Source organism: Rana temporaria, chromosome 3 (assembly GCF_905171775.1).
Source record: "Rana temporaria chromosome 3, aRanTem1.1, whole genome shotgun sequence".
Classification (NCBI taxonomy): Eukaryota; Metazoa; Chordata; class Amphibia; order Anura; family Ranidae; genus Rana; species Rana temporaria.
The window spans coordinates 247,771,157-247,799,134 of record NC_053491.1 but is presented as its reverse complement, the minus strand read 5'-3'; positions in this window follow the sequence as shown (position 1 = coordinate 247,799,134).

Sequence of the window (27,978 nt, the reverse complement as noted above, 5' to 3'; positions counted from 1 at the left end):
CATGCCTCACTGTGTCCATTACTAGACTTAAGTTTAACATTGGAGTATATAGAAGGGATGCCTGGCTTTGAAAAATCGTTGCTCCCTGGCCATAGGTCCCGGCCATAGAGGAGCACTGGGGCTACATGTGTGCCAAGTTTTGGGTCCAGGGGACCTATGACCGGCCGGTACCAGGTCCCCAAATTTACCAGAGAGATTACTGTTTAACATGGGAGTCTATGGAAGGGGTGCCCGACTTTGAAAAATCTGTGTTGCCCGGCCGTAGGTCCCCTGGACAACAAACTTTGCACACTTGTAGAGGAAGAGTGGGGCTATATGTGTGCCCGGCCTGTACCGGCTCCCCAAATCCGGGATATCAGGCGCAAAACGGTGACTCGAGTACAAGCCGAGGGGGGGATTTTCAGCACCAAAAAATGTGCTGAAAAACTCGGCTTATACTCGAGTATATACGGTAGATAGTCAGCAGGTAAAGTAAGAAAAGGGAGGGAAGGAAAGGAAGAGAAAAGCACTGTTGCAACTTAATTGACAATTGCGTGGTCATGCAACACTGTACCCAAACAACATTTTTATCATTTTGTTCTGACAAATAGAGCTTTATTTTGGTTGTATTTTATTACCATTGGGGTTTTTATTTTCTGCTAAACAAATGAAAAAAGACTGAAAATGTGTAAATAAGTACGTTTCCTCCTTCACTGATGAGTACTGACAAGGTGGCACTGATGAGGTGACACAAATGAGGTGACACTGATGAATTGTCAATGATGGGGACTGATGATGGGCACTAATATGCAGCACTGATGGGCACTGATAGGCAGCACTGATGGGCACTGATAGGTGACACTGATAGGCACTGAAAGGCAGCACTGATGGGTACTTACAGTATCTCACAAAAGTGAGTACACCCCTCATATTTTTCTAAATATTTAAGGTTCTCTCAATGAACTGTAGCTCCCCAGTGCCGGCAGCACTAATGCATCCCCAGACCATGACACTTCCACCAGCTTGCTTGACTGTAGGTAAGACACACTTGTCTTTGTACTCCTCACCTGGTTGCCGCCACACACCATCTGAACCAAATACGTTTATCTTGGTCTCATCAGACCACAGGACATGGTTCCAGTAATCCATGTCCTTAGTCTGCTTGTCTTTAGCAAACTGTTTGTGGGCTTTCTTGTGCATCATCTTTAGCAGAGGCTTCCTTCTGGGGGACAACATCCATGCCCAATTTGGACATTTTCATTTAGGGGTGTACTCACTTTTGTTGCCAGCGGCTTAGACATTAATGGCTGTGTGTTGAGTTAATTTGAGGGGACAACAAATGCACACTGTTATACAAGATATACACTCACTGCTTTACATTGTAGCAAAGTATAATTTCTTCAGTGTTGTCACATGAAAAGATAAAATATTTACAAAAATGTGAGGGGTGTACTCACTTTTGTCAGATACTGTATAGGTGGCACTGATGGGCACTGATATGCAGAACTGATGGGCACTAATAGATGGCACTGATAGGCAGCACTGATGTGGAGGCATTGGCAGGCATTACTGATGGGCACTGAATGGCATTTATAATGAGCACTGATTGGCATCCCTGGTGGTCATTGGTAGGCATACCTGGTGGTCATGGGTGGGCATCCCCAGTGGGCATGGGTGTGCATAATGGGGGGTGCACTAATAATCAATCAATCTCCTCTGTCAGGAGAGCAGCTGATCGGCTCTCCTCAACTCGTGTCTGTCAGTGCAAGTGGAGAAAAAGCCGATAAACGGCTCTTCCTGTTTACACTGCGATCAGCTATGATTGGACACAGCTGATCACATGGTAAAGAGCCTACGTCAGAGGCTCTTTACCTAGATCGGAGATTCAGTGTATCAGACTGACACACCACACCAACAATTGCCACGATCCATGCCCCCTCGGGGGGCATGCATCAGAAAAATGAAACCCCTTTCTGGCTATAATGAAACCCCTTTCTGGCTATCATTCTGCTATGGTGGGTTGGAAGTGGTTAAATAAAAAACATGGTATGCAATATTGCACAGAGCAGCTCTGAACCTCCTGTTCTGGGGTCCTCCGCAGGCACTCTCAGCTCCTTATCTTCTTGGTGTGCCCCTATAGAAATCTGCTTCATATGGTGGCACAACTGCTGGCTCACTCCTGGACCAGGCTGTGTGCAGTTAATGACACACACAGCGCAGCTCAACCCCGCCCTGCCCCCTACTCACAGCATTTGATTGACAGCAGAAGATGTCTCTGAGAGAGAACGTTTTAAGAAAAAAATGGTAGCTGTGGAGCTGCCTCTTCAGCAAGATAGACTAAACTGCTTTCGATTTAAAAAGACAAAAATGCAACTTTGATTTAAGAGTATCAATTACAGGTATTTCTAGACTTAAAAAAAAAAGAAAGAAAAGGAGAACACATGAAAATTACGTACCCTATCACACACCACTTGTGCAATGTTTTTCCTAATTCTTTAGTTATTTAGGTCATTGTATGAACCATGAAGGGTAGAACAAAGGCACCTTTACCACCACAGGCTTACTATGAAATATTAATATAATTAGACTGAATGCTCAGACAATAACATCTGCTAATGCCGAATCTTAGCTAAAAAAAAGAAGATATAAAAAAGAAAATAAATAATGCAGCTTGTATTACTGCTTGATAGCTTTTAATAAAATAGTTCAACTACTCTTCATGCCCCAACTGCCCAGAGCATTGACAGGCCAAGAAATCATGAGTAATGCACAGTAAGTGGGAAAAGACACCCAGTATGTTCAAACAGTCAGGGGAAAAACTGAGCTCTTAAATTTGAAATATCAACAATGCAATACAAGACTCCAAAGGGATTTAATGACAGTTTGTAATAGTACAAACGTCACTGTCAAATGTCATTGAAAGCCACAATTACATGACCTTTTTGTCAATATTTTTTGTTGCTGTCCTCTTCTTGCTCAGCAGTATAATTAATTTTTCCAGCATCCTAGTGCAGATTTATGTGTTTAAAACAATTAAGCAAGGATATATTTTTAGCCTTTGTTGCTTCACAGTACAATACTGTTGATCTCCATCCTCTTTGCATCCACTTTTATGCATACACTCCAGGAATGACTGCATGGCATTTCTTAACATGGTGACAACCATGCTTGTGTAAATAAATAATACTATTAATTCAAATGATACAATCTAATAACTCATATTTCATCATCTAGCATAAAATAACATTTTGAACAAGATCACATATGATATACATTTGATATATGTCTTCCTAAGTATAAAGTAGTGTGCCACATTAGACTTCTGCACCTCACAAAACAGGGGTGCATGATATCTAGGTAATAAGTTATTTATGATACATCTGGATCTATTTGTGTATAAAACGTGTAGCTTTACCATGCCAGAATGTATGAATTTTAAATTGATTTTGGCTTTGCATTGAGAAATAAACATCACTGCTTGCTAAAATATTTACAACATGCCATTAAGTCTCTGGTAATATTCTGTTGGTTTGGGGGATGTCTGTAAAATTGGTTTATTACCTGTCCCTGGATCATGTCAGATAGTTTTATACTCAAAAGTAGATTGTGTTTACAGGGCTATAAAAAGTGTCTGTTTTCCCATCCTTCCTTAATTGCAGATTTAATGCCATTATTCTTTTCTAATCAAAGTACTCCTATCGGTGCTTCATTGGCCAGATATCCTGTCAATAGATTAAAGACAATCAATGCGCTGTTTCAATTTGGCCATTGACCTGGCGCTGAGTGGGGTCTGGCTAAGTTGAGTTTTGGTCCTGCAGAAAGGGTTGTTTATTATACTGCTAAAAGTCCTTATAGCCCTGTTATGAGGCCTAATGGAAACTTTTTGAAGCTTAAAGACCCTCTGATTAGTGTTTTATTTATTTGAAGCTAAACGCATGACCCTTGTTTTTGAATTTACTTTGATCTGTCTGAGCTGGAATCAGGAAGGCCTGTGAGGTGAATGAGGCACAGAAGACTTAAATTAGATATAGTATGGCAGAGCTATGAATTCTCAAGAGAATTCCCCATTTACCATTTCATTTTGGGGGTCCTCAGACTTCAATATATTACACCAGATATTGACAATATACAGTCATGGCTGAAATTGCTGGCACCCCAGAAATTTTTCCAGAAAATCAAGTATTTCTCACGGAAAAGTATTGCAGTAACACATGTTTTGCTATACACATGTTTATTTCTTTTGTGTTTTTGGAACAAAACAACAAAACTCCAAAAATGGTCTGGTAAAATTTCTTGGCACCCTTAACTTAATATTTGGTTGCACACCCTTTGGAAAAAATAACTGAAATCAGTCGCTTCCTATAATTATCAATAAGCTTGTTACACCTCTCACCCGGAATTTTGGACCACTCTTACTTTGCAAACTGCTCCAGGTCTCTTTTATTGGAAGGGCGCCTTTTGCCAACAGCAATTTTAAGATCTCTCCACGGGTGTTCAATGGGATTTAGATCTGGACTCATTGCTGGCCACTTTAGAACTCTCCAGCGCTTTGTTGCCTTCCATTTCTGGGTGCTTTTTGACGTATGTTTGGGGTCATTTTACTGCTGGAAGACCTAAGATCTCAGACGCAAACCCAGCTTTCTGACACTGGGCTCTACAGTGCAACCCAAAATCCTTTGGTAATCCTCAGATTTCATGATGCCTTGCACACATTCAAGGCACCCAGTGCTAGAGGCAGCAAAACAACCCCAAAACATCATTGAACATCCACCATATTTCACTGTAGGTACTTTTCTTTGTAGGCCTCATTCCATTTTTGGTAAACAGCATAATGATGTGCTTTACCAAAAAGCTCTATCTTGGTCTCATCTGTCCACAAGACATTTTCCCAGAAGGATTTTGGCTTACTTAAGTACATTTTGGCAAACTGTAGTCTTGCTTTTTTATGTCTCTGTGTCAGCAGTGGGGTTATCCTGGGTCTCCTGCCATAGCGTTTCATTTAATTTAAATGTCAACGGATAGTGTGCACTGACACTGATGCTCCCTGAGCCTGCAGGACAGCTTGAATTTCTTTGGAACTTGTTTGGGGCTGATTATCCACCACCCGGACTATCTTGCGTTGCAACTTTTCATCAATGTTTCTCTTCTGTCCACGCCCAGAGAGATTAGCTACAGTGCCATGGGTTGCAAACTTCTTGATAATGTTGCGCACTGTGGACAAAGGCAAATCTAGATCTCTGGAGATGGACTTGTAACCTTGAGATTGTTGATATTTTTCCACAATTTTGGTTCTCAAGTCCTCAGACAGTTATCTTCTCCTCTTTCTGTTGTCCATGCTTAGTGTTGCACACACAGACACACAATGCAAAGACTAAGGGCCCTTTCACCGTACAGCAGGATCCGTACAGCTCAGCGGGATCCTCCGTAAAATCCTCGCTGAGCCGTCGGCTGACAGGGTGGTCCCCGCACACTGTGCAGGGACTGCCCTGTCTTTCCTCCGCTCTCCCCTATGGGGGGATCGGATCAACACAGACCGTATGTCCGTGTTCACCCTATCCGATCCGCCTAACGGAAGAAAAATAGGATTTTCTTCCGTCCGAAAAAACTGAGATTTGCGGAGGCGGGTGATTACGGGTGTCAGCGGATGGTCATCCGCAACGGATGGATGAAAATGCAGAGATACGGTCTGCACATGTGAAAGGGGCCTAAGTGAACTTCTCTCCTTTTTATCTGCTTTCAGGTGAGATTTTTATATTGCCCACACCTGTTACTTGTCCCAGGAGAGTTTAAAGGAGCATCACATGCTTGAAACAATCTTATTTATCCACAATTTTGAAAGGGTGCCAAGAATTTTGACCAGCCCATTTTTGGAGTTTTGTGTGACATTATGTCCAATTTGCTTTTTTTGTTTTGTTCCAATACACACAAAGGGAATAAACATGTGTATAGCAAAACATGTGTTACTGCAATACTTTTCTGTGAGAAATACTTGATTTTCTGGAAAAATTTCTGGGGTGCCAACAATTTGGCCATGACTGTACATTCTGTCGATAACAGATACTGAAATACACACATCCTGGTATCAAATACTAACAAAATGCATCCTGTTAATACCAAATACTGTGATGTTTGGTGGCTGAGACTTACAATATGCATCAGCCCATGCAAGATACTGCTTATACACATCCTGCGGATACCTTACAGAGTCAATACACATCATGCTTATACTAGACACTGACAAAAAGCATCCTGGCAATAACAGATACTGATGCCTCATACACATGAGCGTTTTTTCCGACGGGAAAACTGCTATGGGAGCTTTTTGTCGGGAATCCTGGCCGTGTGTATGCTCCATCGCAGTTTTTCTGATGGGAAAACTGCCAGGTAAAATTAGCATTCATAATGGAGATAGCACATTTGTCACGCTGAAAAGCACTGAAAAGTGCAAACCGTCTCTCACCAAACTTTTACTAACACGAGGATCAGCAAAAGCAGCCCAAAGGGTGGCGCTGTTGGAATGGAACTTCCCCTTTATAGTGCCGTCATACATGTTGTACGTCACTATGTGTTGAGGGTTAAACATGCAGAGCATAAACTGCTTATTAAATACAAGACATACACTTTTACACACAGTTAGGGACACTCCCCTTAGTTTTGTCATAGAGGGGAGGGGGTAGGGGACAAGAAACAACCAATGGGAACTGAACACCTGTACATTGAAATAGACTACAGATAAACATAAAGTGATTATGGTAAGCAGGCAGCCTCTCAATACAAATCCCCTGCGGAGAGATGTCTTCAGTCCAGACCATTGTCTATGTGGCATTTACCAACACAATTAGACACAGCAACAAAAGGGGGGATGGGGGAGAAGGGAAGTAGCATTACATTACATTATCTCAATGCCAGCTTGTCCCCAGGTCTCCAGTCTCTTCTGGGCCATAATCTGTGGGTAAGAGGCCAGCCCACAGTCTTTTCCAAAACACACAGTTACAGTGGGCTCTGTCAAAACTACCAATAACCAAGACTGACAATATACTGTACATCCTACCAATACTAGAGACTGACGTCCTCATCACATCAGATATTGACATACATGCAGTTTTCCACAGATACCAGATATTGCCAATACACATCCTATTCAATAACTAACCTAACAGAGGATAAGAAGATAGATAGATAGATAGATAGATAGATAGATAGATAGATAGATAGATAGATAGATAGATAGATAGATAGATAGATAGATAGATAGATAGATAGACAGACAGACAGATATATAGACAGATAGATGGACATACAGTTAGGGATAGATAGATAGATAGATAGATAGATAGATAGATAGATAGATAGATAGATAGATAGATAGATAGATAGATAGATAGATAGATAGATAGATAGATAGATTTCCCACTAACACATCAAAATCAGTCTATAATCAGTTCTTTTCACTGACTGTTGCTAGAGAGAGCAAACTTCTTCCACAAAGGAACTATCTGTGTCCTGTGTGCTTCTGTGCTTTCTATTATCAGTTTCCATTCTGCAGGAAAACTTCAAGGGGAAAAATGCCACTAAGGATGAGAGGATGTGGGCAGGCACCCTAAGAACAAACACTTAATTAGTTAGAGATAGGAAGAGGAAGCATAACATGAATTGCATCACAAACTTCTCCTCCTGACATGAGTTGCATGTGGCGCATGGAAACCAGGAGTTATCATCCTTTTAAAAGAGAGTTAGCACAGTAGTACTAACAATTTTTGCCTCCATGAAAAGAATGTGTGTGGGCAGCAGTCAGGGGGAGCTTGCCAGGGCATAAACAGTTGCCTAGGTCACCTTGTGAATAATCTAAAGTGGTTGTAATCCTCAGTCATAGAATCTGAGCAAAGCACATATGTCTGTAGTGTTTACTTAGCTCTCTCCAAAAGCTCTAAGTGACATTTTTCTCTGGTGCTTCATTCCTCTGTTATCAGCATGAGTCACTTCTGACAAGTTTTCCGACACATGAGATACATTTGTGTCAGGAGGGAGAGCTCAGAACGGAGCTTGTCTATTCACAAGACAGTTCTTCCCCTGTGTGAAGGGGTGTGTGTCTTTCCTCCTCTGTGCTTCTGACAGATGGAAAATGGTTTAAACCCCTTTCTGCCCTTTTTAAGGGGTGTATGGTAGAGAAGACTGCAGATAAACAAGTAAAACCTATGTAGCAAGATTTGTTTAATTTCTTTGAAACCTATGTGTATGGCCACGTGATGAGGACGTGACGTAGCGCGAGTGAGGTGGGAGGTGTAGGACGGCGCGATGGCGGCAGGAGACACACGCCGCTCTGAGGCCCCGTCAGCACCGCTCGTGGCCCCGCAGACTATAGCGTGAGAGGCTGGACGCTGCGGGGAACGAGCGGGTATCCCATCCCCGCCGGGACCAGACATACTCGGGGGTCTTTACATGAAGAGCGCCGGCAGACGAGTTTCTGCTGGACACACTGCGCCGGAGAAACCGAAGCTGCTGCGCACTCAGCACTGGATGAAAGGAAGCCGATTGGCAATCGGAGCATGCCGTGCGGGGCTCTCAGAAGCCCATAAATCCACCGGAGACAAGCAGCCGGGCAGCGGTCCAGGAGGATATCCAAAGGGTCTGGTGAGGCGCTCAGTAGAGCCGAGTTTGATCGGGTCCCCCCCCCGTGACCCCCCCGTTTGGCATGACATTGCCCTTCAGAAGTATGTACACCTATACCCCATAAGGTGCCCTCTTATGTAAAAATTGGACAATGACTAGATGCTAGTCCTTTACTGGGTTTGTTATTTGTGACAGCTGCAATTGAAGGGAATATGAAGACAAAATGTAACTGAACTTATAACTCATACTGGCATAAGGATGAAATAATAGAGGGAATATCTGAGGGGTATGACATCTGGACTAATTTAGTTCTCCACCTGTTGCAATATCTCTACACTGCTTGCTGTTTATGATTTACTTAAGAGTCTGGCTCCCTGTCCTTACTGAATAGAACTGTATGGAAGCGCTTCGATTGGCTCAGGCTGGTCTGTGGAGCTAAATAAGAGGACAATTTAAAGGGTGATATAATTTCTGATCTCTCCTCTTGTGAGTGGCCTAAATGATCTTCATATAGTTGAATTACCGACATCTCCGATGGCCTGGGCTTTGAAGAATTAGCGCCCTGAGGGAAAATTCATATTGGAGGAGGGTGGTCACAAATATCTTATTTTCCTAGACATTACTGGGATAAGACGCACATGTGATTATGAGAAGCTGGAAAATCCCAGTTTTGATGAATGGGGGACAGTGAAAAGTGAAAAGATTATCAAGATCCTTCCTGACACAAAGCATCTCCCTCACTTTCTGGAACAATCAGGATATATTGGGTGGCTGTAACACAGGAGATAACTTAGTAAAGATACTGTAGGTATTCTCCTTATAAGAAGAGAATCCGGCAGTCCCAGTAATCCTGCTTGAAGCAGTAAACGTCCTCTTTTCTGTTGCTCTGCCCCTGGCCCTCTCCCTTCAGTCCGGGACCCCTGCTTTCCTTGGGCCTTCTCCTTACTAAAATATCTACTTGCTCAGGGTTTGGGTAGTAGTTAAGGGAAGGCGGGAGCATACACCGGTGAAGGAGATTGTGGGCCGATAAGGGGCCTAAATATATTAAAAAAAAAAAAAAAAAAAAAAAAAAAAAAAACATTTCCAAACTGGGGAAGAGAATTAGACCCTCCAACAAAATGGATAGATCGACGCGGGGTGGCACTACAAAACCAGTGAAGAATAAAACGGGAAATAGCTCCATACAGCAATATATGACTCAAGAAGGGAGCCTTAAAAGCCCAGGACTCGCAAAAAAAAACAGAAAAGAAGAAGATCGATACAAAAAAAGGTGTAGGAGCAGGTAGTGCGGAGAGCTCTATAGGCGAAACGACACTAGAAAGCGAGCAAGGGCAAAATAATGCAGAGGAGCTACCCCAAGATACACTGCCCCCTACAAAGGCAGAGATGAACGCAATGCTGTTGAGGATGGAAAATGTCATGGAAAATATCATAAGGACAGAAATTAACAAGGTAAGAATTGACCTTGGAGGACTCCGTGAAAGAGTGGTAGAGACGGAAAAGAGAATAGAGGAGCAGGATCAGGAAATAAACTCCTTGAAAGAGCAAGTAAAGGCTTTGACTGAAAATCAGAGACTGGCGGCATATAGGATCGAGGACCAGGAGAATCGCAACAGGCGACAGAACCTCAGAATCAGGGGGTTGATAGAACAAAAGGATGAAGATCTTAGAAGCATTATGAATACAATTTTTAACCCTCTGTTAGAGAGATCAGTAGAATCTAAGCCCCTTAAGATTGAGAGAGTGCATCGAGTAGGGAACCCCCAACAGATGGAAAAATACGGTCCAAGGGATGTGGTCGTGAGATTCAGGAATTACGTCGATAAGGCAGAAATATGGGGTAGGCTTAGGGGAATACCACCCCTGAGATATAGAGACACAGATTTACAAATATTCTCCGATCTGGCGAAAGAAACACTGGCAAGGAGGAGATGCTTGAAACCCCTCTTGGAACTGATGCGGGCACAAAATATTAGGTACCAATGGGGATTCCCGGCGTGCCTCATAGGTATAAAGGGGGGTAAAACAGCACGACTTAGGTACCCGGAGGAACTGAACGTATTTTGCCTTAAAATGGAAATAACAATTCCCGAACTCCCTGATTGGGTCGATTAGATTGGCTCGGTCGAGCATGGAACTTTAAGAAGCGGGATGGTGAGGTGGGGGGAGGGGGTGGGGAGGGGGGGGCCAAGGGGGAGCCCCGAATACCACCACGAAAGAGGAGCCAAGGATGAAGGCGAGGAGTCTTCTACCAGCGGCTCCCAGGCCAAGAGAGGGCCAGGGTGGGGGAGGGAGGGAGGGGGGGCTGGGGCGAGGGGGAGGGGGGGGAGGGGGGGAAGGGGGGGGAGGGAAACGGGGGGTGGGGGGGGAAAGGAGGGTAATGGGAGGGGGACCATCTGAACGACTCCACAGGAATTCTTCTCAAACTCAAAAAAAAAAAAAAAAAAAAAAAAAAAAAGAGATAAATGACAGATATTAAGTTCTTATCATATAATGTAAAAGGATTAAACTCTCATATTAAGAGACATAAAATTCTTGCCGAACTTACGCAGTATAAAGCAGACATCGTCTACCTACAAGAGACCCACATCACCTTAGAGTCTAATATAAAGATATATTCATCCGATTATCCCGTCTGGTATTATGGAGACACCGTATCATCGAGATCCCGGGGGGTTGCTATAGGATTTGCAAGAGGAGTTAGATACACACTGGTGGACAGATTGAATGATCCGGAGGGGAGGTTTTTGTTTTTAAAAATAAAACTAGGGGAGCAGGACTACACTCTGGCAAACGTATATGCACCCAATGTGAATTCGGCTAAATATATCAGTAAAATACTCAGAAAATTAAAAGATTTTGAAGAGGGACATGTGGTGTTGATGGGGGATTTTAACCTTTGCATGTGCCCGAGCCTCGATAGTACGTCCCATGTTCAGGGGAATAACGGTGAGCATCTTAAGCTACTGAAAAAACAAATGATACAAAATCAAATGGTGGATGTTTGGCGAATTTTCAACCCCAAGACAAGAGATTACACGTTTTTTTCCCCTGTGCATGGGACGTACTCGAGGATCGACTACATCCTCGTAGACCACAGACTTTTGGAGAGGGTGGTCGAAGCAAGATGTGAGATCATAACGCTATCAGACCACGCACCTATAACCATCAAAATAAGCACTTCCATACAAAAATGCATCCCTCCAGAGTGGAGATTGGATGAAGGTCTGCTGAGGGACGAGGATGTGGTCGAGAGAGTACAGAAAGAATTGGAATGGTATTTCCAGGAGAATGACAAGGAGGGAATTACAGGAGCAACCCTGTGGGACGCTCATAAAGCGTATATAAGAGGGATTTTTATTGCTGAAGGGGTAAAGAAAAATAAAGCAAGAATGAGTAAACTAAAAACATTAAAAGAGGAGATATATAGGCTGGAACAGGAACATAAATTACAGGGCCAAAAGAGGGAAACACTCCGTAAGTTAACTTTAACAAGGGATGAATATAAAGCCCTTGCCGGGCAAGAAACCAAGAATTTCATAGACAGGGTAGAGAGTGAAAGTTATGTCTGGGGAAATAAACCTAGTAAAAACCTGGCCAGAATGGTAAGAAAAAAGAAAACCAGGAACTTTATCGAAAAAATCAGGAATGGGGATGGAGACTTAGTTTACGCTACGAATAAAATAGCAGAATCTTTTAGAAGCTATTACGAAAAACTATACAATGTCCAACAGAAGATCAGGGACCCGGTCGAAAAAAAGGATAAGATCAGGGAAATTTTACAGCAAACTAATCTACCGAAGATAGAAGAGTATGAGATAGAAAGAATGGAGGAAAGTATTACTGAACAGGAGATAAGTGAGGTCTTAAAAAATACTCCCAAAGGGAAAAGCCCGGGTCCAGACGGCTTCACGTCGGCCTACATACAAAGGTTTAGTACTATCTTAGTCCCTAGACTATGTCAATATTTCAATGGGTTGGGGCGAGACTATGAGATGAGCAGAGAGGCATTAACAGCTACGATCACTGTCATTAAAAAAGAGGGAAAGGACAATACGAATTGTTCAGGGTTCCGACCTATCTCACTCCTGAATGCAGATACCAAACTGTATGCAAAAATTTTGGCCGAACGAATGAGGGGGGCGATGACTGCCATTGTCCACCCAGACCAGGTTGGTTTCATACCTGGGAGGGAGGGAAAGGACAATGGGGTCAGGGCACTTCTTCTTATGGAGCAGATCAAAGAAAGAGGGACCCCCGGTCTATTCCTGTCAGTAGACGCTGAGAAAGCGTTTGACAGGGTAGACTGGGGGTTCCTGATACAAACACTCGAATGTATAGGAATTGGCCCAAGGATGATTAAATGGATCAAAACGCTCTATTTCCACCCTTGCGCTAGGATCAAGATCAACGGATCTTTATCCGCACCCTTCGAGATGAGAAATGGAACCAGGCAGGGCTGTCCCCTGTCCCCTCTTCTTTTCGTTTTATCATTGGAACCCCTGCTGGCAATGGTCCGACAAAATCCAGAAATATATGGAATAGAGGTTGGAGAAGATGAGCACAAATTATCCGCCTTCGCAGACGACATTTTATTTTATATAAGTAGCCCAAGAGTCACTCTCCCGAAGTTAATAACTATTTTAAAACAATATGGTGAGGTGTCAAACTTTAAAGTGAATACAGAAAAGACGGAGATCTTAAATATTAATATTCTTAAAGAGGAAGAACAATTTCTACGGAAGAAATATAATTTTAAATGGCAAAAAGAAATAAAATACTTGGGAATAAAACTGGCAAATTCCATCAAGAAAATATATAGAATAAATTTTATCCCCCTGCTCAACGAAATAAAAAGGGAAATTAAAAACATATTCAATAGACCTATTTCGTGGTTCGGGAGGATAAATGTAGTAAAAATGGTTCTCATCCCAAAAATCCTATATAAGTTTCAAATGGTCCCAATATACCTACCACCGTCATTCATTAAAATAATTAACTCCCTCATAATGAATTATATTTGGAATAATAAAAAACATAGGGTGTCTGCTCAAATTCTAAAACGGGCCAAGAAAAAGGGAGGCTTAGCTGTACCCGACATCCGATTGTACTATAATGCTTCGGTTCTCTCAAGGGTTATAGAATGGGCTAAAGAATCCCAGGACAAAAGATGGATAAATATTGAATGCACATTAGCAAGGGCACAGTTAGGGAGATTAATTTGGAATCCACCACAACACAGATCCTTACACACTTCAACACACACAATTACTCATAATGCATGGAGGATCTGGGATAGACTTCACAAACAATTAAAAACAGAATTCAACTCACCCTTTATTGATATAAAAGAAAACGAATATTTTATCCCAGGAACAAAAGAAGTAGGGGGAAATTGGATCACAAATAGAACACAGTTAAAAGATATAACACTAGATGGTAAAATTAGGACACTTCACGATATTAAACATAGGATTGGAATTAGGGCGCTCGACGAGTGGAGATACTTGCAGTTAGTGTCATTCGTCAAGCGCCTACCACACCCTTTGAGGTCACAAGAGGATTACACCTTATTGGAACAATTGTGTAGCACCGAAAGCTCAAAAGGAAATATATCTAAAATCTATAATTACTTGCAGAAAATGGAAGAGTCAGACACGCTAAAATACATCCAAAATTGGGAAAAGGACTTAGGGGTCCCAAGGGGGAAAACGACCATAGGAAGAATCCTGAAAATGACGCACACCTCGGCAGTAGATGTAAGAACTGCCGAGATGAACTTCAAATGTTTGACGAGGTGGTACGCCACCCCAGATAAAATGGCAAAATTCAGAGGGGGAGAGTCAGAGAAATGCTGGAGAGGTTGTGAGTCAAGGGGAACAATGGCACATCTATGGTGGGACTGCCCGAAAATTAAAGCTTATTGGAAAAAAATCTTGGCCCTGATAAAGGTAATAACAAAAAAAGAATTGGAAGATAACCCATGGGTAGTGCTCTTTCATGGGGGGGAGACTCCAGAGAAGGAATACAAGGATTCACTGATCCCTCATTTATTGAACGCAGCGAAAAGATTGATTCCCCTTAAATGGAGAGACGCGAAAAGTCCGCAAATGTGGGAGTGGATCGACTCCGTAGAGGACACTTATAGGAGAGAGAAATTAAAATACGGGAGCTATCAACACAAAGTAGGGGAAAAGGATATATGGGTACCCTGGATGGAATTTAAAAAATCCTGGAGGTTCGCAGAAAACCTGAGAGAGGAATAGGAACGTTTTTTTTTTTTTTTCAGTTAAGGGAAGGAATTCTTACAGTGGAGTCGTGGGATGGTCAAGGGAGGGGAGGGGTAGGGGGGGGGAGGGGGTATTTAGTTGGGGAGGGGGGAGATGGGGTGCTGGGCTTTTCTTTGTCACGCAGATAAAACCTTTTAAATAGTTCCGTACTTACTATAAAAGAGTGAGTTCTAAACGGTGAAAAAAAAAAAAAAAAAAAAAAAAAAAAAAAAGAGATGAAAATATAAAAATAAACAAATAAATAAAATATAAATAACAAGTATAAAAAATTGCAAGAGAAATGCACCACAAATGATGCTAAACCTGATGTAGAGACGGAATTATGAATAAAATCATGAGCAAGTCTCTCGCTGTGGGGAAGTCTGAAGTGGCAAAAAAAAAAAAAAAAAAAAAAAAAAAAAAAAAAAAAAAGAAACCTATGTGTATCATCTGAAGGTGTTCACTTCAATTCGTGTGAGGGTTTACAACCACTTTAATAACAGCTCCATGAGCCTAGAAGACATAGGTTGAATGATGCTGACCATCATTTAACCTAGAAGACTGCTGACATCTAATGAGGAAAACAATTTGTTGCATTGGATAGTTTTGGATTAGCATAACTAAAGCAGAGGAAGCTGTTTTATTTTTGTTTGTTTTATTACATGTCTAGAGCTAGGAATTAAAAAAAAATTTGGAGTAAACTTCCACTATTCAATATTCAAGTTTTATACAATGGCATAGTTCTAAAGCTAGTGGTCTGAAAAAAGGAAAAATGTATAAATGATATAAAAATAAAAAAATGTAATTTCAACCCTGTCTGTTGTGCATGATCTGTATTTACCAGGCGCCGTATAGAGCCAACTAGCAGATCTGCATGTTTGGCTTCTTTCGGAAACGCCGGGACTCGGACACGCCTACGCAATACGGGGGGCGGGGCCTTATCCGCCGGGGGGAACTTTTGCTGAAAAGACGTCAATCATCTGGGTGACCTCCCAGATGACATGCCTCCTCAGCTTGGAAACACCTACTCCCGCGGGGAGAAGTACCCGGAAGCCAGAATGAAAAGATAGATTATAAGGTATGTACAGCGTAAAAAAAATAAAAAAATTGCGGACTGTATATGTTAGAAGTCTAAAGAAGTTGTTCTGAGAAAAAAGTTATTTGGGTGAACCTCCACTTTAATTACTCTCTTTCTTTCCTTTCATATCATTGATTATGTCTGCTCACAAATACATATTAATGTATAAACTAGAATTTGTAAAAAGATTTGTGATTAAAAATTATGTTTTTTTTAACTGTGTGTTGATAAAAAACAAATATGACCTATAGTGAAGCACTTGACGGCTATATTAATTTTACATGTTGGAACGTACATAACCCACACTGGCAACAAAGACCATTTACTATGATGTCTTCTGTGAACCAACTTTTGTGTAACTGGCAAGCTGTGCTCTGAACATTATAGGAAATCAATTACAGAAAAAAAGAGGGTCTTCATAGATTTTCCCATATACAGCTCTATGTGCCTTCCTACTTCTCACTTTTGATTATGGATTTGACCTTGTTTCCTGTGACAGGTAAATAAATGTAGCAATCAATAAGAGGGCAGCAATGTAGCCTTGGTGCTAAGGCCTTGGGCTGTATTGTGAAAAACAGAATTTCCTATTCTGTCAGTTGCATATCTTTCTTTGTATAATATACTACTACATTGTAAAGGCAATGTATTGCACAAGTAAGACCTGTGAATTCAGTAAAACATGAAGAAATTTAACAAATATTATTTAGTTTTTTGTTTTTTTAATGAAACATAGGATTGGAATCCAGTACTGAGAAAAATAGGCAGGATTTCATCGCTGTCTTATCCTCTTTAAATTGTTAATTCCCATTGTTGCTGCAATGCTTTTGGAAAAGCTTATGCCGTGTACACACGACCGTTTTTCGGGTTCTAAAACATTGATTTTTTTTTTTAATGTCATTAAAAACGATCGTGTGTGGGCTCCAGAGCATTTTTCACGATCTAAAAAATGGCCAATTTTTTTTTCAAACATGCTCTATTTTTTCACAACGTTTTTAACGTTGTCGTTTTTCAGGTTGTAAAAAATGGTCGTGTGTGGGCTTTAACGGCGTGAAAAAAACGTGCATGCTCAGAAGCACAAGTAATGAGATGATTGTGAAAAAAAAAAAAAAAAAAAAGTTATGAGATGGGAGTAATGGAGTAAGCACATTCATCACGCAGTAACAGACTGAAAAGCACAAATGGTCTATCAGCAAAAGCAGCCCCAAGGGTGACTTTGCTAGATAATTTTTTTCACGATGGTGTGTAGGCAAGGCCGTTTTAATGATCAGGTTGAAAAAAACGTTGTTTTTTCTAGACCCTTAAAAACTTCGGGCCTGATTCCCAAAAACCTGTGTAAATTTAGGATTATCTAACTTATGTCATTTAAGTTACGGCGCCCTAAGTTGGTGTCGTAAGTACCGTATTCTCAGCGCATTTGCGTTCAAAATTGCGCCATCCTTGACCTAAGTTCCAATGCGTAAGGCGTGGTTATGGCAAGTGGGAATGAAGTGGGCGTGCCTCATTGTAATGAGCCGTGACCCCATGCAAATGAAGTGCCGGCCGTACTGCGCATGCGCGCACGAATCTGGACCTCACTGCGCATGTGCAGAACTTTGGTCAGCGCAATCAGTGAGATAGGTAAAAGGCCAAGCGTACTTAGTTTGAGGATCGCCCTGTGTCTAAATAGCTCCAGTCAAACACACTTCTATTGCAAAAGTATTTCCCTGTGTTCCCTTCCTAAAGCAAGTTGCTTCTGCTTTGAACGTTTGTCAGTGTTTGTTGGTAAGATTTGTTTGTGAGAAAAGTGTTTGTGGAGTTGGAGGGTATAGTTGGTGTTTGTTTTTGCTAATTTGTTCTTTGTTTTGATTGTTTGCCTGTTTGTTTTTGATAAGTGTTTCTTTTTTGGTGTGTGATTGTTTTTTGTTTTCCTTTTTTGCCTGTTTGTTTTTGAATTTATAGTAGCTGTCTGTATTTTTTTTTTTTGCTTGTTTTTATTTTCTTTGTTGTGTGTGTGTATTGTTGTTTGTTTTTTGGGTGAGTTCCCTGTTGCTGGGTGTTGTCTGTCATGGCTCCCAAGCGCAGGAAGCTTAATTTTACCCTGGCAGAGAAGCATATACTTGCTCAGGGCGTCATTAAATATGGGCGATTTCTCCATGGCCCTGAGAGCCACAACACCACCCCGGCCAGGAGGAAGGAGATCCTTAAAAATATTACCGATCGGATCAATGCGGCGGGGGGGGGGGAGACCAGGACCATCGCTGGAGTTAAAAAAAAATAAATGACTTGAGGAGCGTGTCCCGGAACAAGCTGGCAACGCTGCATGCCCATACCAGGGGCACTGGAGGAGGGGGACCCTGCCCAGTCAGGATGAGTGAGGAGGAATGGGCAGTGGCCCAGTGTTTCCACCCACAGCAGGTGGTGGGCCTGCCTGGCTTTGACAATGATCCTCTTATGAGGACAGGTAATTTTTTGGAATTTCTATCTGGTGATTAGCATGTGTGGGTGGGGGAAGGGAAGATGTGCCAAGTGTGTGGATCCAACAACCTGTGATTGTTTTGTGTCCTCCCCAGATGGCCAGGAGGTTGCAGCCCCATCAGCCCAGGAGTTTGCTGGGTCATCAGCCCAGGAGGTTGCTGGGTCATCAGCCCAGGAGGTGGCAGCCCCATCAGCCCAGGAGGTGGCAGCCCCATCAGGTCAGGAGGTGGCAGCCCCATCAGGTCAGGAGGTGGCAGCCCCATCAGGTCAGGAGGTGGCAGCCCCATCAGGTCAGGAGGTGGCAGCCCCATCAGGTCAGGAGGTTGCTGGCCCATCAGGGCAGGAGGTTGCTGGCCCATCAGGGCAGGCTGCTGCACCACCCCCAAGACAGGCTGATGCAGAGTCCCAAGAAGGGCAGGATTCGCCATGGGAGGGGAGTGCCTACAACTCCCCTAATTTGGATGTTGAGTGGGAGGAGGATGAGGGGGAGGAAGATGACAATATTGAGATTGGGCAGCAAATCATGATGGGCCAAGATATGACCTTTGAGTCATCCCCTGAGGGAACCCCACAGGCGCCCAGCAGTCAGGCCACCATCAGGGGTCGCCCCTTCCAACCCTCCTCCAACATGCAGCAGCACCCATGGCTCACTCCAACTCCTCCTCCAAGGCCACAAGCCTCAGGGGCAAGTAGGAGGCCGACCCCGGAAAACAGGGGGGGGTTGGTGCGTCTGCCGGTCAGTCTGTTGAGGGACAATGTCCGGCAGACCCGCAGTCTGTCTGCAATCCAAAAAACTATGACCAACGTGGAGCACAGCCTGGGTGCAATGAGGGAGTCACTGGGTGAGGTGGCCACCAACTCAGTGGGGGTCATCACGTGTTTGTGGGACCTGAAAAACGCAACAACAGGCGTGGCCCAGGAGGTGACTGCCCTCACCCAGGCTGTGCAGGCCAATACCCGGGCTGTGCAGGCCAATACCCGGGCTGGCCAGGCTAATACGGCTGACATTACTTCCTGTCTGACAAGGATAGCCGTTGCCTTGGAGGGAAGGCCAGCAGGAGGACAGACACCAGGGGAGGCTCCTTCTTCCCCTGCACAGACCCCCCCCCATGAAAATACTCCCTCCCCTGCACAGACCCCCCCCCCCTGAAAATACTCCCTCCCCTGCACAGACCCCCCCCCCCCCGTGAAGATCCCCCAGTCGGCCGTGGCTGTCCCCGTGCCCGTGCCCGTGGCCGTGGGCAGCCCAGAAGGAGCACTCGGCAACATCCTTAAGTTGCAGGGGTACTTTTGATTTTTTTTTTTTTCTAACTGTACTTATGATTTGGTTTATGTGTGTGAATGATGTGTGAATGTGGGGGGGTGGCATTCCTGAAAACATAAGGGTGTCACCCTCAGTTTTGGTGGAGTATGGATCCCCAGGACCAGGGAGAAGTCATCCTAGGTTATTGAATGGTGTATGAATGCACAGTGACATAATTGGAGCCATGGCGGGGCGTTACTGCTCCCAAGTACCAAAGGGGGGGGGTACTTGGATCTAATCCAATTCGATGTGCATGTGATGTGTCTGTGCTAGGGACCACAGTGACGTGCATTCATGCATTCTCATTGTGAGATAATTAATGTGCGTTTTGTACCAAAAAAAAAACATTCTCATTGTCATATAAGTAATGTGCATTTTATGTGCAAAGAAAATGTTTAAAGGTCACATAATCTCTGTGATTTATTCTGGGCAAAGCAAAAAAATAAAGATAATTAGGGTCCATTTACTGGGCAAAGATGCCTTCATCCAGTTGTCTCCTTATTACCTGGCCCTCAGCAGTCCGGGTAGAGGGGTTTGGGGGGGGGGGGATTGCCTGGGTGGGGGGTTAGGTCAGGACATATCTCAACATGCAGGCCCCTTCTCACAGCATAATTATGGAGGATGCAACATGCCCCAATAATTTGGCAGACAAAGTCTGGGGAATACAAGAGTGTACCCCCAGTCTTGTCAAGGCATCTGAATCTGGACTTGAGAAGGCCAAATGTCCGCTCTACTATTGCCCGGGTCTGGATGTGCACCTCATTGAATTTGCGTTCTCCGGGTGTTTGGGGGTTCCTAAATGGGGTCATCAGGTGGGGTCCCAACGCATATCCAGAGTCACCTGTAAGGGAAAAGACAGGAGGATATTAGTCATGCATGTGCCCCTTGTGATGTCTGCATCACGGGGGGGCATACCTGACACCAATGTCACTCACCAATCAGCCAGCTGTCTCCATACACATTCTGCTCCAAGTCTTGGTAGATCTTGGTCTGCCGTAGGATGTAACTGTCGTGGCACGACCCTGGAAACTTGGCACAAACGTGCCAGATGAGGCCATGGGCATCTACGATCACCTGGACATTGATCGAATGCCAGCCTTTCCTGTTTCTGAACAGGTGTTCAGTTTCATGGGGGGGCTGTAGTGCCACATGGGTGCAGTCTATCGCCCCGATGGTCCTTGGGAAGCCAGCAATGCTGTAGAAGTCTGTCATGGCTTGCAGACGCTGCTCCTCCTGGGTGGGCATCACAAACTGGTTGGTCATGCGCCGCAGTATGGCAGGGACCACCTGATGGACACATTTGCTCATTGTCGACTGCACCATCCCAGCCAGACCTCCAGATGCACGCTGGAATGAGCCACTGGCTAAAAAATGGAGGTTTGCCATCACTTTATGAAGAGGTGTCAGGGCATGGGAGCGTCTGGTTGGGGTGATAAGATCCTCATGAAGTAGTTGGGTGATCTCCAGGATGGCCTCCCTATCAAACCTGTAGTTGCCATACACCTCATAATCTGGCATTTGCAAAAGATCACGCCGTGGACGATAAACTCTCGCCTGTGCCCTCATCCTCCTCCTCTGTGCCCTCCTCCTCCTTTGTGCCTGTAAGGCAGCAAGTGCCGTCACAATCATAGCTGACCCTGGCATTTTTACACAAAGATCCTTCTCAACTATAGCTCTAAGCTCTAGTCACTACCTACAGCAAACCCTTCCACAGCATGTGTAAAATTAGGGCTGGTTTTATAATGTGGAAATTTAGTCAGAAAAACTAACAGGTGCGCACAGGGCGGAAAATACGGCGCACACACTTAATTTTGAGAATCGCCCTAACTCCCTCATTTGCATCTTTGCCTATCAAAAACAGCGGCGAGCCTAGCGTAATTTGCGCCCGGGGATGCGCAGGTGTAACTAATTTAAGTACGGCTGAAAATACGGAAATCTTTGCTTAACTCGTTTTGAAGATCGTGCACAAATATACGCGCCATGTAAATTTAGAAAACTTGAGTTAAGTCTGCGTATCTCTTTTGGGAATTTGGCCCTTCATTCTTTACAACCTGAAAAACGGTCGTGTGTACGCGGCATCAGGGTTGATTTACAAAAAAATGGGCAAGTTCACTTTGTATTATGTATGTTCCTACTGGAGTATAAATGTTCACTTGCTCAGTAAAAATAAGGTGAGGCTGTATTTACTTAAATTTTCCAAACAGGTGCAATCAAAACACTGTTATTTTAGTTGCCCTTGCACATGATAAAAATATATAAACTGGTATATAAAAATATGTAAAAACAATACAATTTACCTTCAATAGAACAACTAGGTGGTTACCATGGTTTGTCAAATCAACAAATAAATCAAATTTCTGATTATCATCAAGTAAAACATTTTGTACAGCTGTATATGTATTATTTGTATGAATATGACTATGCTGGCACCTTGCCAATGAAAAAACTTACACCAATAAATAGCACCAGAAGAATATAAAAGGAACTCTCTCCAAAATGTTTTGTTTTAAACATTGGTTGAAAAATGTGGGGTTTATTTTTTTTATTAAGTAGCCAAGGTTTGCTACTATGCTTATGATTAAGGGATAGTTTCTTTATTGTTATACTGGGTTTGGCTCCCTCTAGTGCATGCTGGACTCTATGTGTGTTCTTTTCTCCTGTGTGAAGACTCAGAGCAAGGCATCATGGAACATGTAGTCCGGGATGAGGAAATTACACTGTTAGCAGGATCAATCTGGACTACAGGTAACAGAATGCTGTGTGCACAGAACATCCTGCTGGGAGAGGAAATAAAAAGGGCTGGTGTGGCTTGATTCGCTCTCTCTGGATGCCATTCTGACCCTGCCAGCAGGAGGTCTGTGTGACAGGGAGTGCTGAGAATCTGCGGCCTACACAGCGGGGAGCCGGATAGGCAACCCCAGTACAGTGGACCGGCGTGTAATTTCGGACCATCCGGAGATACCTGCAATCCAGTCTTCAGGGAGCTGCAGCGTGGCGCGGCGTGGCCATTTCTACAGAACAAAGATACAGGGACAGAGAATTCCAGCTGGAACCTTCTATTCATCTGATCCATTGATCTGATGTTCGTAGTGGTGAGTGTGATAGTTAACAGTAAGAGTTAAGAGTAATGCCAAGATGGCGACCGGACTGGACGCTTAGCAGAGGAGCTCCGCTGCCATACCCGCTAAACATCCTGTTTCCCTGCGGATTATCCTGATTTAGGCGACCTGGATCGTTAGCTGAGTGCCCCCTGGACTGGTATGCCCTATAAGCGGAAGAAAACCGCTTACCAGAAGCCGTCTCCACCCCGTGTTAATCCCGGCGGCGGGAAGGCCGCACTCCTCATGGTGTCCAACATTGTGTCGCAGACCGAGGACGCAGACCCGGCGATCCAAGACCAGGACCACTTTGCTGCCCTGATGCAGGCCATCTCGACCTGCCAGTCCACGCTGACCGAAAAAATTTACACCATGCAGCTGGAGATGGGCTTCATCCGGAAAGACATGGACAAGGTCAGGACCCGGCTGACAGAGGCTGAGCGCCGGGTGGGTGATGTAGAGGAAGTGCTGGGAGATCATGCCTCCTCTCTCCGCACCCTTACCACCAAGGTAAGAGCCCTGGAGCATCGTGCGGAAGACGCGGAGAACCGCAATAGGAGAAATAATCTCCGTGTTATCGGCCTCCCTGAGCGAGCGGAAGATCCAGATCCCACTGCCTTTACCGAGCGCCTTCTCCGCCAACTGCTCCCCCAAGCTGCCTTCTCCCCATACTTCGCCGTGGAACGGGCCCACAGGATGCCGGCGGCTCGCGGCCCCCCCGGAGCCCCCCGCGCACATTCATCCTTCGTCTCCTGAACTTCAGGGACAGAGACGCGATACTGCGGGAAAGCAGGAAGATCGAGACGCTGCGCTTCGAGGGGACCCGCCTGATGATCTTCCCCGACTTCTCTGTGGAGATGCAGAAGCAGCGAAAGTCCTTCGACCATGTGAAGCAAGCCCTACGCCAGCGAGGCTTGAAATATAGCATGCTATTCCCCGCCCGTTTACGGGTCCAAGACGGAGAGACCCATCGCTTCTTCACGGTGCCGGATGAGGCGGCCGCGTGGCTGGAGACTCTCCCGCGCCACTGATCTCCTGGGGCCGAAACCGTTGTTTTGCTCTTCATTGTTCCTATGCCAGCTTAGTCCCCTTACTTGGCTATCCCTGTTCCTGCCTTGTGCACACCCAGCACCCTGTTTAGATGGACCCCCCCACCCCCCCCCTCCTCCTTTTTCGTTTCTGGACGGATGGGGCTGCAGCCTCTGTTCCTGTTGTTGGCTGTGGAGGGGGTGCTGCCTGGATGTCCCCCTCGATGTGGAATGCCCTACATACAATGGGACTGCTGACCGGGACCCACCTGTGAGTATGGGGGTACCTGGGGGGGGTGGATGCTTAGGCACCTACTACACCCTGTGCCGGGGATCAGGGATATTTTCCTTTATCCACTTGAGGAACTAACTCTGTTATGGCATTATTGTACAAGTTACTGAACCGCCACGCGGCTTGCTGCTATAAGAATGTGCCCCCAGTATCTTCTGGGTGATTAACTTCCCCCGCAGGGAAAACGATAATAATAACTGACTCTCCGATTTTTTATTTTTTATACTTTCTGTTTTTTTATTTTTACACTTGCTTACTGAAGCGGGTGGCAGAGATGCTGGTCCGTTTGGCGAGCATACTCTGCTGGGCCTCCTAGGCAACCTGTTGGTGCACTGCTTCCCAAAGACTGATAGTCATGCATTGTTTGGGTTACAAAACGCGCCTAAGTTTTGGGGGTTGCGTGGGGAGGGAATTTTACTTTTCATTTTTTTTTTTTTTTTCTGTCTTTGGTACAGCTGTGGATTGTTCAATGTTAAGTATGGTCAAATGCACTGCCTTTACATGCTACTGCTGATGGGTGTGGAGTGGCTGCTGGGGGGAGGGAATCTGTTCTTTTTGCTGGGCGGGGGTCCAGGTGACGACGGAGCAATGCCTATTTTCCCATGGTTGTCATGGCCCCCTTGAGAGTGTTGTCCTGGAATGTGCGCGGGTTAAATTCTAAATTTAAAAGATCCCTAGTGTTCTCCTTCTTGAAGAGATACCACCCACACATTTGCATACTGCAGGAGACCCACCTTACTGGGTCCAAGGTCCTAGCGCTTAAGAAACCCTGGGTGGGATCCTATTTTCACTCTACCCATTCTACTCATTCCCGTGGGGTGAGTGTTTTAATTTGACAGATTGAACCCCGACCAGACAACTGACTCGGCGCTCTCTCGTTGGGCGGAGATATATGGCTTGAGTGATGTGTGGAGGTGGAAATATCCATACGACAGATATTATACGTGCAACTCATGCGACCATGTCTCGAATAGACTTGATCTATGCTACCGACCCCGTCTTGTCCAGGGTGGTGGCGGTGTCTCACTTGCCGCGGGGGATATCGGACCATGCACCGGTTATGTTGGACCTCTCCACCGACTCCGCTGCGATGCGGGGCCTGTGGAGACTATCCAGATACTGGATCACTGACGACAGACTGGAACCTTTAATGCTCACGGAGCTTAGAGACTACTGGGTCCATAATGACCACTCAGCCCCCCCTGAGGTGACATGGGATGCCTTTAAAGCCTACGCCAGGGGCAGGTATCAATTCAATATAGCCAAAGTACGGAAGGAAGCTAAATTGGAACTATCAGAGGCTGAGAGGCGAGCTGCGCGACTGGAAAATATGTACACAAACTCGCCTGACCAAGGCTCGCACGCTGACATGCTTACTGCCTACAGGGAGTTGGCACTCATCCGTGCTGCCTCATGCCGTCGCTTTCTCCTTGCTCAGACTCAGCGAATATTTGAGCAGGGGGAACGAGCGGGTAGATTACTGGCCTGGCTGGCGACTGAGAGATCGGGTAGCTCGTGTATAGCCAATATAAGAGATGAGGATGATGTCTTAATTTCAGACCCACTATTGATAAATGCCAGGTTTGAAAGATACTATCAAGACCTCTACGCGTCCAGGGCGTCATACACCCTGGATGAGCTAGACACATTCTTGCTCTCCCTAGACTTTCCCTCCCTGACCTCGGCGGCCAGTCGGACGCTTGAAGCTCCCATTACGCTGCAGGAGGTCCAGGGAGCTATCAAGTCTCTACAGGCAGGTAAAACCCCTGGTCCCGATGGACTCCCCACAGAGTTCTACAAGTCTAACCTTGAGGTGACAGGCCCCCACTTCTACTCCACGCTCACCGCAGCACTGGAGCGCCTCAGCCTTCCGGCCTCCATGATGGAGGCGATGATCGTTGTCATACCTAAACCTGGGAAGGACCCGGAACTGTGTTCATCCTATCGGCCTATATCTCTGCTCAATGTGGATGCCAAAATCCTGACCAAGATCCTGGCCAATCGGCTGAACACAGTGATCCTCACGCTGGTACATGGCGACCAGACGGGATTCATGCCAGGGAAGGGCACGGATATAAATATCCGCAGGCTCCACACCAATATTGCAATTTTCCGCGAGCAGAATACTACCGGGGCTGTGGCCTCACTCGACGCAGAGAAGGCCTTTGACTCAGTTGAGTGGGCCTTCCTGTGGCGAGTGTTGACTAAGTTTGGGTTCGGTCCTAAATTCATTGCCTGGATCAAATTGCTGTATGGGTCACCCACGGCCAGGGTGCGCACGGGGGGCAACATCTCAGCCCCATTCCGTTTATGCAGGGGGACGAGGCAGGGCTGCCCACTGTCTCCGGGGCTCTTTGCCTTGGCCATCGAGCCCATGGCTATTATGCTTCGCTCGACGCACGAGGTGAGGGGCCTGGAGGTTGGACCACTGACCGAAAGGGTGTCGCTGTACGCGGATGACACCCTTTTGTACCTTGGTGATGACTCTCAGTCCCTAGTGGCAGCCCTCAAAATTGTTGATAGGTTCGGCGGGTTCTCCGGGATTCGTGTTAATTGGGGCAAATCTAGTCTATTCCGCCTGTCCGACCTTGCCCCCCCCACAGCGGACCTAACGCCGCTGAGTAAGGTCTCCAAATTCCGCTATCTTGGAGTGGACATTGACAACAATCTAGGTCAATACTTACATGACAACCTATACCCGGTCCTACAGACTCTAATTGCAAAATGCCAAGCCTGGAAGACACTACCCCTTACTCCGGTGGGGCGGGTGAACCTGTTAAAAATGGTGTTCCTCCCCAAGCTGCTCTACATATTCCGTAACACTCCGGTCCCTATCCCTGCCTCTTTTTTTACTAAATTGGATAGCATAGTCTCCTCATTCATCTGGGGTGGGGGAGCTCCCAGAATAGCGCAACGCAAGCTTCAGCTACCTCTGTCCTCAGGGGGTCTGGCCCTGCCCTCCTTCAAAAAATACTACTGGGCGGCAGTGCTAGTAACGGTCCGGTGGTGGTTCCAGCAGACTAGGTCCAACCCAGCAGTAAACCTGGAGGCCGCAGTCATGGGCTCCTACTCAGCCCTCACCAACCTGGTCTATAGAGGACCCAGGGCCGCTCCGCAGGTTACTCTCCCGATGCGCACCACGATTCAGGTTTGGGATAAGGTCACTGCAGCGGTCGCGAGCCCTGACTCCATCTCGCCTCACGCCCCGCTATGGGGCAACCCAAGACTCTCACATTTCAGGTCCATCCCGGACCCTAGTGTCTGGGCCAGATATGGAATAGTGAAAATACAACATATTATGCCCGCAGGGGCGCTGCTCCCCTTTCCGGAGCTGCGCGCAGCGTTTGAGCTCCCCTCATGGATGCTGTTCAGGTATTTACAATTGAAACATGCGGCGCAGGCACAGTTCTCGAGGACAACTACGGTTGAGCCACATAGGATAGAGAGGTTCCTTATATCCCGTGGAATTGATAGAATAGTGTCCTCCATCTACCTCCGACTTACATGTGACGACTCAAAGGGGGACTCTCCCCTCCACAGAGTCTGGAAGGCGGACATTCCCGACCTCTCGGAAGAGGATTGGGAGTCTGCGCTGGTCCAATATATACCGACGACCATATCTGCTAGAGACAGATTCATCCAATTGAAGTTCTTACACAGGGCCTATTACACCCCCCAGCGCCTTGCCAGGATATTCAGTACCCAGTCAGACCGATGCCCTAAATGTCAGAGAGAGACAGGAACGTTCTACCACGTTGTGTGGGACTGCCCGGTCGTGCGGGGATACTGGGAAGGGGTGGTGGAAAAAATTAACGCTGCTACTGGCCTCCAAGTGCCGCTGGACTCCAAGATTCTCCTTCTTGGTAT